Source organism: Cricetulus griseus (assembly GCF_003668045.3).
Source record: "Cricetulus griseus strain 17A/GY chromosome 1 unlocalized genomic scaffold, alternate assembly CriGri-PICRH-1.0 chr1_1, whole genome shotgun sequence".
NCBI classification, from domain to species: domain Eukaryota; kingdom Metazoa; phylum Chordata; class Mammalia; order Rodentia; family Cricetidae; genus Cricetulus; species Cricetulus griseus.
In genome coordinates, this window is record NW_023276807.1 from 115,347,103 (window position 1) to 115,362,594 (window position 15,492).

Consider the following 15,492-nt stretch of genomic DNA (forward strand, 5'->3'; position numbering starts at 1 on the left):
GAACCTTAGTTCACAACGATGAAAAAGAGGGTATGTACCCAGTCTCTGAGTAACAAAAATATTATCATAAATACTATGTGTTTAGTCTGTGTCATCTAAAGATAAGACATGAAGTCATGACAACTTCTTTAAATATTATTCAGTTATTCCTTAAGAAATAAATGATGGCCCAGTGAAATGCCAAATGTCAGATACATTTCCTGAAATTTTTAATACATAACATACAGATAACTCAAAACATAAGTGGGGCATGTCTGTAGTTTCAACATTAGAATGGGCAAGAGGATAATCCATGTGAGCTAGCCTGGATTACCTAGTGAGATTGTGTCTCAAATAACAAGGGGACTGAGGGTAGGGAAGAAGAAGAGTAGAAGGAAAAACAGTTACAAAACCCCCAAACCCCTTCCTTTCTCCTGGGATAATAGTTGGAAGATAGTGTGGATGCTGCACCTGGGGTGAACATTGCTAATAGAGTTTATAATAATTAATCTGCAGCACAATTCTCTAGTGATCAAAGATGGAATCATATGCAAGTGTGGTTTTAATTTCCTCTTTTAAATGAAGAACAAGTAAAACTATAAATCACATATCCAACTCTGTTGTAAATTTCATTTGTTCCATTACTTGCTGACAATGTGAAAGAAATATTTTATTCCACACATTCCCAGTTCATAGCAGGTTCACTGTAGCTTGCATGTTCTAGTAATAAGTAAGTATAGGTCACACAAACTCTGATGTTGTACACATTGCTTCCTCTGCTGACCCTCAAGATTGACAGCAGCAGGCATGCAGACTTTCTAACAATATTGGCTTGTCTGTGCACACTGCAGGTTCCCTTCCAATGGGACAGGATGCACATGAGAAGCATCTTGTGTTGATTTATGAGTTGCAGTGAGGCCAACGTCCTCAGGAACCACTAGTCATAAGAAGATGGGATTTCTTCAGTGTGGGAGCCCAGAATATATGCAGATAAATCATCTTTATCAGTGTCTTGGAACACTTTTTACTAATTTACAGGAGTTCCTGACCAAAAACCCCATGATATCCATGATATTTTAAGAAACATACCCACTTATTTTTAGTCTTACAGAATTATACACAATTGCTCTTTGTTCATTCATCCAAATGATTATTATCTTGACTCTCTCTCTGTCTCTTTCTCTCTGTCTGTCTCTCTCCCTCTCTCTCTGTCTCTCTCTCTCAGTGTCTGTGTGGGGGGTAGTTTTGCTATAGAGATGGCTCTAGTTGATGTAATAGTGTAATAGATAAATAGTTCAGATAGCTGAGTAATTGTTTTCAAAATACTAGATTTATGTGTGTTACATATGGATTTGCTAAAATAGAAGTATTATGATCTAAGAAGAAATGAAAAACTTAGACAGGATGTCATTCATGTCTTATACTTAGATCATTTCAAAATAAAAATAATTGAAATATGCTGAAAATTTGTGTCTTATGGTCATATCTGAAAACAAGGTTATAGCTAGTTTAGTACTTCTGATGATGTATATTTGTGAAACAATCCCCAAAGTCAGAGCTTGTCACTTATAGACAAAAAACAAAAACAAAAAACAAAAACAAAACAACAACAACAAAACACCAAAACCAAACCAAACAAGCAAACATTTCAGAAAATCCCTGTCTCATAATTCTAACTTACATGTTTCTTTATTTGTACATGTTGCCATTATAGTTTCTCAATTTTCTGACTCACTGATTTCTTTAGGTTTCCTTCTGGGGAAATGGACATTTCTCTCAGTTAATGTTGGGCTTCATGGACATTTTCTAGGATAATATCAAACAGTTGAAATAATACCAAACCAAGAACTGAGATGCATAACTATGATAAAAATGTAAGATTATCTGCTTACCAAAATTTAGTTGTTTGAGAATCAGCTTGTTTTGGGGTCTCTATAATATAAAACAAGAGATTTTAAGTAATGGAAAACTAACATTTTTCATTAGTACAGTAAACTGACTAGTGGGTTTTGGGCATTTTATTATTTTATAAGTAGGCTAAGCAAATTAGAAATAAATAAGCATATTATAGAATGCAGTGTAAAATATGTGCTGTTGTATAACAAAAAGTACACATGAATCGGTGTAGTTCCCTACATGGAAACATGCAGAACATCAATGACTTTTGTTACCCTTGAAATTCTCTTTTATATCTGGTAACATTTTTATCTGCATTTATGGATGAGTAAATTTGATTTACAGAGAATCACCACTGAATAATTTGACCGTGATCCCACAGCTAGTGTGGTTAAGAGATTTAAGATGCACGGACAGTTTGGCAGTATCATTTATGTTCAAAAGCTGGAATATAACTACAGTTACTTTATTCAACTACTATGGTCCACGATCTTTATAAATGCAGTAAGTCCTTGCATTTGTTTAGAAATATCTAAAACACTATGTTTGCAACAAATGTAAGTTTTGTAGTTACATTCTTTCAATGAATTTCTGGGAAACTTTTCTCAACATCACTCCTACTTCATAATTAAGTAAGCTCTTTCTGAATGCACAGCCACATGTCAGTGAACAGTTACCTGCAAGTTTTGGATTGTGGTAGTTGATTTATTTTCGTGCATAGGAAATGTTCTCATATTTTCTCAACTGTAATTTCCTGAACAAAATTTACTTTCTGTCCATGTGTCAAATTTGTAAATATTTTCTGAAATTTCCTTTGCTATTGTAATTATTCTTAATGTTTCAATTATGTGAGGCAGAATAAACAAATTTGTGTTAAACATCTAATTCCCTCATAGGAGAAAGGACTTGGATTATGAATGATGGTGTTAATAAACAGAATGTGAGCAAATGAAGTTTTTTTGGATTGCAATAGAGAGAAGAAATTTCTGCCTTAGTGCACTCTAGATGCAAAATAATGCAATTATAAGGGAATCACTGTTGAGTTGGGAAAAGCATATTGGAGACTATGGCTTTAGCAATTGTAACAAAGACACTGAACTGAAGTAAGGCCTTGGGAACAGGAAAACTACAAAGTTTAAAATCATTAGAGAGCTTATATTCTAAAACTCTAGAATCAGCTTCATGTGCAGGAAAGTGGAATAATATTTTCAAAATGATTCCTACATTTCTCACCTTAGGTTTAGGTACATTGATTAATGATGGGTATATTATTCAACCCATTTTTGACTCCCAGTATCTTAGCATGTGAAGACTCTGCCACTCTAAACAACAGGCAACTCTGGAGAAGAATGCAAGCATGCATCACAGAGGGCAAAAGCAGGGAATGCTTGGCAAGAAAAAAGCATTGCTTTTTTGCAAATACAACAGTATAAATAATTATGAAGAATAGATTTGTAAGAACTATAAGAAGACATTGCAAAGTAGGCAGCAAATGACCGATTATAAACAAAATCACACATGGATTAAATTGTCTAAGTGATGATGGGGGACGTCCTTCTATATATGTGTTTCTCTTATTGGTTAATGAATAAAATACTGTTTGGCCAATAGATGCAAGCAGATAATCAGGGCTTGGAGATGAGGAGAGTTCTGGGAGAGGTAGAGTGAGGACCCACCAGGAGATGTCATTTAGAGACTGGAAGGATAGGACGTGCCAGGCATTCTCTGCTAAAATAAGGCCATGTAGAAATACATAGATTAAAGAAAATGCTCAACATCCTCAACCATCAGGCAAATGCAAATCAAAACAACTCTGAGATACCATCTTACTCCAATCAGAATGGCTAAAATCAAAAACAGCAATGATAACTTATGCTGGAGAGGATGTTGAGAAAGGGGAACACTCCTCCACTGCTGGTGGGGATGCAAACTTGTACAGCCACTTTGGAAATCAGTATAGCGATTCCTCATGAAAATGGGAATCAGTCAACCACAAGATCCAGCATTTCCACTCTTAGGCATATCCCAAAAAAAGCACATTCACACAACCAGGACATCTGTTCAACTATGTTCATAGTAGCATTATTTGTAATAGCCAGAACCTGGAAGCAACCTTGATGCACCTCAACCGAAGAATGGATACAGAATGGTATAGTATAGGTAGGGTATTGGGGGGGGGGGTCAGGGGATGAGAGGAGGGAGAGGGAACTGGGATTGACATGTAAAACAATCTTGTTTCTAATATATTAATAAAAAAGCAATTGTCACAAGAAAAACAACTATTCCAATCATCATTTTTTATTTATTAATTGATATATCTTAAGAATTCACAGCGAGCCAGGACCCAGACCCTGCTAGCGGATGCTCCCGTCTGGGCTGCAAGGCAGAGTGCCGCAGCTTGTCAATCACGTGCACTTAGCTTGGAGAGGCGGGAGTGGTGATGGTGGCAGCGGTGGTGGTGGCGATGGGACCCCGGTGAGAGATCTGCGGCTAGGTCGGCTGCACTTGCTCCACGGGTCGGGGATTGGAGGAACAGAATTGAAGAATGGAATTTTAAAAGAAAAGTGAAAGAATAAACAAGCAGAGGAAGGCAAACATTGAAGCTGAGAAGTACACTTCTTGCAGCAACATCTGTGGGTCCAAGCAAGCCCAGGCTGGCACCGAGGGTGGGTACCAGCGCTATGGAGTTCGGTCCTACATGCATCAGTTTTATGAAGACTGCACTGCTTCTATGTGGGAGTAAGAGGATGATTTCCAGATCCAGAGATCGCCTAACAAGTGGAGCTCAGTATTCTGGAAGGTCGGACTCATCTCAGGCACAGTCTTTGTGATTTTCAGACTAATTGTCCTGGCAGTGGGCTTTCTTGTGTCTCCCCCCCCCCCAGATTTGAAGCTTTTGGTGAAGCTGACTTCATGGTGTTCGACACACATGCTGTGCAGTTCAATGGCGCCCTGGACACATGCAAGCTAGCGGGGGCTGTGCTCTTCTGCATTGGGGACACGTCCACGGCAGGTTGCCTACTGATATCCCTGTTTGCGAAGAGCTATTCCAAAGAATAAAAATTCCTTCAACAGAAGTTTTAAAAGTGAATTGCAGACATCAAAGCCCATACCCAGCCTGTCACTAAAGCTCCAGGTCCAGGGGACACCAAGATCCCAGTCACTTTGTCCAAAGTTCAGAATGTGCAGCCCCTATCAGCCACTTAAAACATTTGCCACCTCAGGCCTCCCTTCTCTGATTCACAAGTCTCATCTTTAAAAACAAATTTTTTAAAGGTAGCCAGTTTTTGAGGTGACATGCATTTGGCAGTGAACTATCCCTAGAGCCATGTGGGGCTGGACACAGTGTCATGCAGGCTTAGTTAGGGTGACAATGGATATTATGTGTCAGTCTGCACCTGCTTCTGATGGGTTTCTCCAGCCCCTCTGGCACTAATCTCCCTGGTATCTCCACACTGTGTTATCTTCTGTGTTACTTGAAAGCACTGAGCGGTATAGACCAGCCAACTAGTCATCAATGTGATCCACGTTATTTTCTAGTTGATTTTTTCTGATCCTTCTGTGTGGTGCTGTCTTCCACGCCAATCTCTGTGTATGATTACTATCATGTATTCATAAAAATGCAGTTTCCTGATTGTGATCTGGGTGTTAGACTTTTAAAGCTATCTTGGCCTAAAAGTCCTAAGAATGAATAGAAATGTTCCATGTAAATTGTTTTGTTTTCTCCAGATTTTTTTCCCTTTAAAGATGTAAAATATCATTTTTGGGAATCCTGGTTAAAACAAAACAAAACAAAACAGCAACATTAACAATAATGAGAGTGTACATTAATGTAGTATTCTGACAACAGTTAAAAGCTGGGGAGCCCGACTTCCTGACATTAGCTTTGCCATTTGACTTTGCAGAAATATATAAATAATAGTTCCCCAGGCCTCCATTCCCCAACTTGCATATGAGTTTTTAAGAACCTTCCCTGCTTAAGTATATGAATTTTTTTCAGCCACGGGTCACTGAGTCTCTTTCTTGGGGATATTTGTGATGGTCTTGTGTTGGGGTATTTTTCAGAACTGGACTCCTGAAGTCTCCAACTCTGCAGAATTTACAGTATTTATCTTAACTATCCAACTCAAGCAGGCTGGATGATGCCACCTTGCATTTATTGAGTAAGTTAGCTTTAATAAGAAGCCCTAGGCTGCTGTTAACCTAAAAAAGAGTTTGCATCCTCAAATAGGAGAATCTGAGCCCTAAGTCCCCTGGTCTCCAAGATATGACCCTTGTCCCTCACATTTCCATTTAACCTGCAAATGTAGATTGGACTACGGAAAGGGAAATGTATGACTACGGTATTCTCAATTGTGCTTCTTAAAATTTGGTCTTTATATGTATACATATTCTTCCTTTGAGAGGTAAAGCAAACATGAGTGAGCTGGACCAGAATTGTGCTGTCATCCCCCGAATGTGGCTCTTTTTCTCTCCAACATGTAATTTTCCATTCTGAGACTGAATAAGCCCTGATGCTTCCCTGACTAAATGGAAGAATAAATGAAGCAATTAGTAAAAAAAAATTCACTAAGTGCTTGTCAGTATTTAAGAATTGAGCAAACAATAATTATTTAATATAATAAAATGTTACATACAATAAACAGGAGTCTCATTCATCATCAAATTATATTTTGGTGGGAGTGTGGAATATTGACATAAAATAACGTAACTTATTAGTCTGCAAAATAATTTCTATAGTTTGTTACAAAGAACTCTCAAAATTCCATACTTTTAAGAGGCCTTGTTTTCCAATCTGTGACAATTTTCAGAGACTGAACTTACTGAATGAAGTCAGGCCATTAGGTATGTGCCTTTGCCAAAAATATTAGAAACCCAACATGTTCTTTTTTTCATTTCCTGTTCTCAGTGAAGTAACCAGTTTTGCTTCACCATAGATTATCCTGCCATTCCATACTGTCCTACCATATGCAAATCAATAATCCAACACACTAGATATTATACCAACTGATCCAATACTATAGCTTCATACTATCATCCAGAGCAAGCTTTTCTCCTTGTATGTTGGTTTATCTCTAATATTAAGTGGGAAAAGTAATGTGTTCAGTGAGAAAGGGCATCTCTTCCTTTTGGGTGGAGATCTGAAGGCCATTCATCAGCATAGCCTCTCTCATCTCCAGGTTAGGATATTTGTGTCTCCTTATCATTGTCCTACTCATCATAAGCACACAGAGGCAATACATTTTCTCCTTGACTTGAGTGAATACATGATGTTTAGAGATGGGAACAATCAAAGCTTGAAATAAAACTCAGTATACCTAGAAAGGGAAAGAAGATAATGACCAAGATGCTGATGGCTTCCATGAACAATTGAAGCAAAATCAGAAGTCATCTCTTTCCCTAAACCATTCGGGGCTCTTGTAGGATTAAATATTCTGCTGTTTGTTTGAGATAGATGTTTTGGTCACTTCACTTCTTTCTCTCTCCTGCAGTAAGTGAAATATTGTCCATCTAAAATATACTTGCTATATTGAGCACAATTATTATATGTCTTTTGCTCCTTTTATAGAAATAAGACTGAGACTGGACAACATTTTCAATATTTATAAATGTGCATTCAGAGAGATACTTCAGAAAATGAGTTTCCAATATGATTTCATTATGATGATATTAGTATCCTTCTCTTGTGGTTAAAAAAAAAAACAAATCAAGTGGAAACAAAAGGAAATAAACAATAATATAATAGTTTGATGACTCCCCTCAGAATCAGTTTAAAGTAAAGCAGTTAAACATTGCAACATAAAGAACGTGATGCTTTGAAATCCATTGTGATCTATGAACGTTTCAAAAGATCTTATAAAATTTTGTGTCTACTTTCTGGCGGAAATGTAGAGCTGCAGCTGACAGGAATATGATTTTTTCATAACACGTGGCTGCATTTTATCTAAAATGCCTTTGTAAATTACTGAAACTCATTGTCATTGCATTACTTCAATTAAACAATAATATAAAGCAGAACACTTAATATTTATAAAGAATCTATCAAAACAGCAGGAATAGCTGAGATGATAGTTTAGTTTATGAGACATATAGTTTAGAAGTCAGTTATTCCTACATTAGAATCTCAGTGCAGGTCTTAAGGTCAAATTATCTCAAGTAATCCTTTTTCACCTTGTCTTTTAGCCTCATGCTACAGATTTGTTTTGAAGACAAGGAGAGTTAGCATTCATAATGCTTAGCATTGTTCTTCAGTCAGAAAGACTCCATACTTGTGTTTGTGCATGAGTCACAATTTAATACATCGTTAAAATTTATGAGAAAAATAGGCTACTATATGCATATTATGGACAAAACTTGTTGAGTGCATATAGATAGATAGATTGGAGGACACAGAAAGAGCTCTCTTGTGATACCACGTGTAAATACAGATTAATCTAAACCTAAGCGTATGTGTGTGTGCTCTGAGTCCCCAAGAGAGGACTTGCTCTGTCTCACATACCACAAGGATGCATCTTTTTCAGCATTGACTGTATGTCAGCTTCATTCATGTGCTACGTGATATGAGCTGTTCATTATTATCCCCCCATTATTTGCTGTCTTGCTCAATTTAACCTCATCTGTCTGATAGTTGAAAAGCCGTGTTTTGATGCTTTTCATTGTTGTTTGGGTTAAGCAGGCTTGAAAGTGCTGAATCCTTAATGGCTCATTTTCATTATGTGAGAAAATTATGTAATGAAGTACTAGCTTTGATTGGACCTGAGATGTTTGCCTCTATTATTTAGTCTTTAACCTAGTGATTATTAAGAACCCATTTTTTTAAAGGATCAGAAAGACTTACTCCTTCAACTTTGTGAGGAAAATTAAATTAAGTCAAGAATTTCAGGTACCTATCATGGGTCATGAAATCACATATAGTGAGTTTTGTAACCAAACCTAGTCACACTAAGTGGCAGTTCTCATGGGGGAATGTTTGGTACTCTAAGGATAATATAGTTACTGTAAATTTTTGGAACATAACTAAGGGGATAGTGATTAAAGATGGAAAGATGCAAAGTAGTATAGTCAGTCAGGCACAGAGAATATATGTTTATATATGTTTACATATTTGAAATATATAAAATTATGAAATATAAAAAAATCCTGTGATTACAAAGGATATGCTGCCATCCACATGTATAATGCAGACACATGAAATTATTTTCTTCAAAGAAAAGTGCAATATTCAAGACATTCCCATAATTCCCAGATATGAAATCATCATCTTAGTGTCATAAACACATACCAGATAGTACTTGAATAATTTTTACACAGGTATCTCTTTCAAATTGAAGCATCTTTTCTTAGAAGCTTGATCTTTGTAAGACTCAGAAGCTAATGAAACTTATGGGGTTTGGGAAGTTCACAAAATTAGGAAGTTCTGAAAGTTCAAATAGATTAAAAGACCATTTTCCAAGGTTACACAAGCAGTGGACAATTGTTGAAGTAGAGGTGAGTCTCTGTTGACAGTGACTAAAATTAGAGAAGGAAGTCCCAAGTATGCAGCATTTATGAACTATGACCCATCTTGTGATGATCTTTTGAGTGACATCGATGGCTTTGAATCATCAATATGCCAGTAACTAACTGCAATCGATTCATTTGTTTACTGGGCTACACTTAGGCAGCATAGTTTATCTGGTCTGTGAGAAATTATTGTTTTTTAATATCTCCACAGGAAAAATCAGGCAACCTGGTTTATGACTGAACAATAACTGACAGGAACAAAGATGAATTTAAAAAGAGAGTTGGTTACAAGACACTAAGGATAAGACATGCAACTGAGGCAGGTCTGTCTAATGATGAAACACCCATGGGGAAATGCTATCATGGATGTCTTTCTCTGTGTAGTTTGTGATTGTGTGCTTCTCTGCTGTAACAGAAATTGCATTTTTCTTGTAATGGAACATAGAACATGCAATCAAATCCAAGCCTTCTGAGAGTGGAACATCTCTAGGCAAATACCAATGTTGCTCTCTGTATCTACAAGATGCAAATGGAGTGGCATGCCTCTTTTGATGAATGTGGCCTGCCTCTGGAGTATAGGGTTGTCCAAAAATATTTGATGGAATAGAAAATGTACTGCAATCCCCCAAAATAGCATGTAAAATATTAAATCATAATGAAGCTAAAGTGGATATTGTATGCCATCAATGGAAAAATAAGATGCTCAACTGAGGCTCATTCTACCTGGAATGACAACATAGGCCTGTGGGGATGGGACTGAAGGGAGCTCTTATCCACTCTTGGTTGGATGGTAAACTGGTGGAGCTACTTCAGAAATCAGTCTGGAACTTTCTCAAGAAAGTAGAAATGAAACTTCCCTATGACCCAGACATTTATTGCATTTGACAGTTGAATGTATTAATGCACAAGATAGTTTTACCAGTTTTATTTCAGGCTCTATTATTTTGTGACAATTAATACAAGTTTGAATAGTTCTCACAAATCCAAAAGGTGGTGTTTGGTTAAAATTATCAGGTTTCAGATTTAAACCATTGCTTTTTAACTGCATCATTTGTTATAAATTATTTAACTTTTTTGAGTTTATATTTTAATATTAGCATGGTAATAAATACCTTTTAATGGTTATATGGAAATGAGATATTACTAAGTTAATGTGGTATTTATCAAATTTTACAGTTTTAGGTACTAAATAACTGGCTTTGTGAATAACATTTTAAATTCTTTGGTTTCTAAATAGTAGACATTTCTATGTGAAATTTATTAAGATAAAGATCATTACTTATTGTGTATTTGAAAAAGCAAAACAAAAAATTTAGTTACTAAGAGGCATGAAACAATCTTCTTTCTGCCATGACAATACTTGGTAAATTTTTTATATATGACTAGTTAATCCTTGTTAGCCTTGTGGTTCAATATTGCTTACATCATATTCAGACATCATAGGCATAATAATGGCCAGACACATAAGCTGACCCTCTTCTCTAATGTCTTGGTATTTTGATAAGTTTTCTCTTTTTCCATACAAATTGTTAAATTGGTTGCAAGAGGCTAGAAAGGCAGCTTAGTTGACTAGAATGTTTGCCTATTATACAAAAAATTCAGGTTCAGTCTCCAGCACTAAATAAAACTGGACATGGAGCTATGCTATTGCAATCCCAACCACAGGAGGTGGAGGCAGGAGGATCAGAGATTCAAGGTCAACCTTGGCTGCATAGCAAGTTCAAAGCAAACCTGGGAAACACAAGACCTTGTCTCAACAAATAAAAATAAAAGTTAGTGGTGGGAGAATGGAATTTTTAATTAATATTTCATTTGAAGTGAAGTATATTTTGAAAATTCAGTGACCATTATAACTAGCAAGTTTTATTTTATAGCTTATATGTTTACTTAAAAAAACTTCTCAGTATTGACTCTCAAATATTTAAAAGTAAATAGTACAGAAAACTGTTAATGAAATACCCTCAAACACCATGAAATTCAATAAAATATCCACTTACATAAAAATACAGTCAGTTATATTTGCCCAATTGAGAAATATCTTTAACTCAGAGATATAAATATCAAATTCAGTCTTACAAAGAATTATCAATAAATGATAGCCAATGAACTTTTACTTTCAAAAACTGTCCTTGAACTTGTCAACGATATATTTATAAATTCTCTGTAGAGTCTTAACTGTACATATATTTGATTTTCATGCAGTTGGGTTCTGTTTCATGAAATTGCATTTAACCAGAGATAAATTGTGGACATGTGGACTTGGAATTGATCCCGAAGGAAGAGGACATCATTTCAGGTTAAATATCAATTCAGTGAGCTTCCCTAAGTGACTTGGAAGCTCAGATTTGAGTGCCAAACATTTCTTCTTATGGCTTCTTTCTTCTTTAATAAAACATTAATATAACAAAACAACTACATCACAACATGGTCCAGGGTAAATCATAATGTGGGAAAAGTATTATTATCTTAAACTACAGCTTCTGTAAATATGTGAGTTTCCAAGAAGAATTTGACATTTTGTGGGGAAAAACAATATATGTGTTAAGCAAGAATGCTTCCTTTTAGATCTTAACATATTGGCCTATTTTACCAGATGTTTTCAGTTTGTGATTATTGTGTCCCACACAAATGGCAATATTTTCAACTGTAAAGAGAATGAATATTTATGGAAAAATAAGTTGTGAAACATTATATTTGGCATTTTCATTCAATGCCAAGACTTGGTGAAGTAGTGGAAAAGTAACATATTATTATTATTATTTTCGTTTTTTTAGACAATTATGGAGTTTTCCTTTTATGGTTGAAATTTCTCCATTTCTAATTTTATCTTTAACTTTATTTTATGCATTATGTCTCTATATACTACATAAGGCACCACAAAGAACCAACAATTTAATAGCCCCCATATGTTTAAAGACATGAAGGAAAAAAATCAAGTAGTAAAATGAAACAAAAAATTAAACCATGAATGTACTGAAATGATTCTCACTGTTGGCTGCCTTTATCCCTGGAAGTTGACATATGCTTAGGAGCTGTGGTATGTTTAAAGGATGTAAATTAATATTGAAAACAATTTGCAACTCAAGATATGACATGGTATTTTATATTACAGAATAAATGCTAGTTTATATTTATTCAAGTAACATGACAGTTAAAATAACCAGGTTACAAGAAAAATAAGACTCACAATATTGCTTTTATGGTTTTAAACTGTGGTGTAAAAGAGTATAAATCATCCCTGAGAGTTTCGTGTTCTCACATTGAGAAAATCATGAAGATGCTAATTATAAATATTACACTTGGGCCAAAAGTGTGTCTGACATTTAAAAATTAACAGTAAGGCAATTTTTTCTTTTATTGAAAATGGATATTTTTATGCCATATATTCTGATTAGGGTTTCTTATCCCTCTTCTTCTCCCAGTTTTGCTCTACCTCATCTCCAATTCAGAATCAACATCTTTATGCCTCTCATCAAGGAACAAAACAAAGCAGATTTCTAAAGTATAATAATAAAACATGAGAAAACAAATCAGAATAGGACAAAACAGGCAAACAGGCAGAAAAGAGCTCAAGAAAGGGCACTAGAAACATATATAGATGCAGAGATCCACTCATTTACACACTCAGGAATCCTGTAAAAACATAAAACCAAAGCCATAATATATATGCAAAACTTGTAGAATAAAAAATAGATGAATAAAATAAAAGTAAAAAATAAAATTAAAAATAAGAAGCTCTGACACAATATTGAGACAAAAAACCTCCAAAGACAACTTTTAATTCATTCTCTGTTGGCTATCTGCAGCTGTGTATGAGGTCTACCCTTAATAATAGTTTGTTTCCCCATGAGACTTCCATGTATTAAACCATATTTTCTTTTCTTTTCTTTTCTTTTCTTTTCTTTTCTTTTCTTTTCCTTCTTTTCTTCCTCCTTCTCTCTCATTCCTTCCCTCCTTCCTTTCTTCCCTTCTTTCTTCCTTTCTTTCAGACAGGATTTCTCTATGTAGCTATGCCTGCCCTGGAATACAGTCAGTAGAGTATACTGGCTTCAATTCAGAGCTCTGCCTGCCTCTGCCTCTACTTCTCAAGGCTGAGATTAAAGGCCAGTGCCACCACTGTCAGGCAAAAACCAAGTTGTAACATGAATAATAAAAACCCAGAGATAGATCCTGGAGTTGAAGTTGATGGTCAGATAAACAAAGCAGCCAATCACTAGCTGTTACCTCTACCTGAGACTGAAAGGGTGATCTGATAGCTCCATGAATCCTCAGACTGCAGTCCTAGACTGCTGCCTATCCTCAATGTTGCTGGATACTAAATTTCACATGAGACCCTTTACGTCTCCCTTTTATACCTCTCAAATCATGGGGTTAAATGTGTGGGATCCCAAGTGCTTAGATCACCTTTGTGTGAGCTGTTTCTTTTTTGGGACTGGATCAATTTAATGTAGCTCAATGTGGCCTTAAACTAACAAATATCCATCTGCTTATCTCTTGAATCCTGGGATTAAAGGTATGTGCCACCACCACCTGGATCCATGGCTTGTGGCTACCTTTGCTTTCGGTACCTCAGACAAGCTTTAATAAATCATAAATAATACACTAAGTTTTCATTTGTGTGTGGTTATCAACTGGATGGGTCAATATGTTCACTTCTTCTTTTAAGTCTAGGTACACATCTGGATTAAACCCAGAAGACCCTGTGCATGCTGCCTCAGTCTCTGTGAATTCGTATGTGCTTGGGTCCTGCAGTATTTAGAAGGCCTTGTTTTCATCCCCTTTAGCTCTTTCTGCAGTGTTCCCTGAACCCCGATGGGATGGGTTTGATGGAGACACACTGAGGGTTCAGAGGTCTCCCACTCTCTGCTTATTGCCTGTCTGTAGGTTCTCTGTATTTGCTTCTATCTTCTGCAGGAAGAATCCTCTCAGATGATGCCTGAGCAAGGCACTGATTTATGAGTATAGCAGAATGCCATTAGGAGCCATTTTATTGCTACATTTGTTGTGTATAAAAGTATTTTGTTTTCCTCTCAATCTCTGGGCTATTGAGTATCAGGTTCTTGGTAACCCAAGGAGCATCAAGAATGGGTTCCATTTCATGGAATAGGATTTAAATAAAATTAGATATTGGTTGGTTACTACCACAAGCTTTTTGCAACCATTGCACTAGCCTATCTCATAGGCAGGACACCATTGTAGATTGAAGGTTTGTAGCTGAGTTGGTGTTTGTATTTCTCTCAACAAATTTCTTCTTTTTTATAAAACTTTATTAAGTTTATTTATTATTGTTGTTTAATTGTTTTTATATCCTGTTTGCAGTTACCCTCCCTCCTTTCCTCCTAGTCTCTCCCCCACCTCCCTCCTGCCCTCCTACCTCCTCCACTCCTCCTCCACTTGTATTCAAGAAAAAGGTAGGACTCCCATGGATATCAACTAAACACCACATATCAAATCGAAGTAAAACTAGGCTCCTTCTTTTGTATTAAGGTTGGAAAAGGTAACCTACCCAGTATAAGGATAAGGGTCCCAAATGTCTGCACAAGAGTCAGAGACAGCTCCTGCTCCCACTGTTAGGAGTCCCAAAAGAAAACCAAGCCACACAATTGTAACATATATGTAGAGGGCCTAGGTCTGTCACATGCAGGCTCCATGGTTGTTGGTTCAGTCTCTGTGAGCCCCAGTGATCCCAGATTAATTGATTCTGGATGATTTATTGCAGTATCCTTGACCCCTCTGACTCCTACAATCCTTCCTCCACTCACCTAATGTTTGGCCACAAGTCTCTGGATCTGTATCCCTCAGTTGCTGGGTGAAGCTTCTGTGAAGACAATCAGGTGAGGCACCAAGCTATGAGTTTAGCAGAATATCATCAGGAATCATTGCATTGATATGTATGTATGTATGTATGTATGCATGCATGCATGCATACATGCATGTATGTATGTATGTATGTATGTATGTCCAGTAGTGTTTGATTCTAGGACTCTGGGCTATTCAGCCTCTGGATGCTGACCTGGAATGCCAGAGGTAGGCTCCCTCTTCTACCCTCATGTGGCATGAGCCTCAAGCTGAACCAGTCATTGATTGGTCACTCTGACAATTTCTGTGCCACCT

General features: G+C 36.4%; 1 pseudogene; it reads left to right on the forward strand.

Annotated features, from left to right (window-relative positions):
• Positions 1-4,236: 4,236 nt before the first annotated feature.
• On the forward strand, positions 4,237-5,082 carry LOC100774884 (annotated as a pseudogene).
• Positions 5,083-15,492: the final 10,410 nt, after the last annotated feature.